The following is a 1,835-nucleotide window of genomic DNA, read 5'->3' as shown; positions in this document are numbered from 1 at the left end:
GCACAAAAAAGAAACCGTCCAGATGACCTGACTGAACAGTGTTGGATTTTATACCTGGATTATTGAGCATGGACTTTGGTGTTTTGAACCAGTTTGACATGACTGTCGACAAGGGAGAGGGCAGGCACCGGAGGAGAGGGTGTGCCCCAGAAGCCTTCTTAGCACCAACATAACTGTTTTTTTTTTTTTTTCCCCACTTTGGAATAATAATAATAATAATAATAATAATGTCATCACAATGTCAGCACTGTATGTTTCCATACAATGGCGAAATTAGTCTCTGCATTTAACCCATCCACCACCAGGTGGTGCAGTGGGCAGCTATTGAAAGCGCCGGGGGGACATTTTGGGGATAAGCTGCTGGTGGAGAATAAGTTTTGTTTGGTGTTTCCTCAGACTGATGAAGCCCTTCGGATGGAGGGCGAAACGTTTCAGCACAAAAAATAAACCATCCAGATGACCTGACTGAATATTGTTGGATTTAGAGTTGAGTTTTGGCACATTGCTCAACTTAAAAATATATGCTGAGTTTGCAAAAGCTAAATGCCAAACCTGCTTTTTTTGTGCTTTACTACAAATGATCTCATATTTCAAAATAATCACATCTAAAATCCTGTATTTTTCATTTATGTGTTGCAGGTATTAGTACCATTGAAATGACTTAAAATCATGAGAGCAATCTTTTACTGGCTGATTCTACCCACGAAGGATCAATGAATTGGGACCAAATCCAGTTAACTTTCCACGTTTAGCACACACATGATTGCACTGCACACCACAGCTTTATTTATTGATGGAAAACAGAGTGAATCTCATAAAAGAATTGTGACATTTCATCCATATTAATATTTTCACTTACAACAAGCTCTCCAATGATTGAGTGTTGCGCTTGCGTCCGTTATTAGAAACACTTTTCACTCCCTCCTAAACGCCCTCATCTGTCAGAGCTCACGCCTCCTCCTTGTAATCAGCTTTCTGTTAAATGTGTGAAAATCTAAGCCAAGATCACCCAGATGACATTACTGGGATGTCAACAGCATTGTTTATTTAAGTGTCCCTCCACAGCAGTTGTGCGCTTCTGATAAGAGCTAACAGATTTTCATCATTCGCATCATTTATTTATTTTTTTATATGATCTGTATTTTACAAGATGGATGAAGAAACATAGCAATATGGAATCATAAATCAAAGACATGACCATAAAAAGTTTGACAACTGAAATATGCGCTCAAAAGAAAGCAGATTAGAATAGTAATGATTTGCAGAATCTGCATAAAACTTAGACATTCATCATCATTCATTTATCATCTACCAAAAACTGAGATAGACAAAGTAGAAAAAACATGAGAAGTTTATAAAATACATATTGTGTAAGACCCCAGTGCAATATAGATACAGCAAATATTAATCAAATGGCAAAGTGTGTTATAATCTGATCACTTTATTAACTTATTTTAAGACTGAACCACTGTCTCATATTTATATTTGGCTTCAGTGTGTTCCTTTGTGTAGATGTTTAGTTGTGTGAAATCTATCAGAGCAGCGTTTCAGTGAAGAAAAATGATCCACGATGAATGAATATTAAAGTCAGCGAAAGAGAGCGAGCGATAGGAGTGACAGTTAATCGTGCGTCCGTGCGTGAGTCTGTGGGCACGTCATGGTGATTACACAGTAAAGGGTTTATGCTGATGCTTGAAAGCCACAAAGTGCCGATGGGCTGTTGCATGATGGGAATGCCCTTTAAATCCTGTATTTTGAGCTGAAGTGGTCAGATGATGCACACACACGCACACACACACACACACACACACACACACACACACACACACACACAC

This window comes from Nematolebias whitei, chromosome 16 (assembly GCF_014905685.2).
Source record: "Nematolebias whitei isolate Nwh7 chromosome 16, NemWhi1, whole genome shotgun sequence".
NCBI classification, from domain to species: domain Eukaryota; kingdom Metazoa; phylum Chordata; class Actinopteri; order Cyprinodontiformes; family Rivulidae; genus Nematolebias; species Nematolebias whitei.
Note: the sequence above shows the minus strand (reverse complement) of the source record.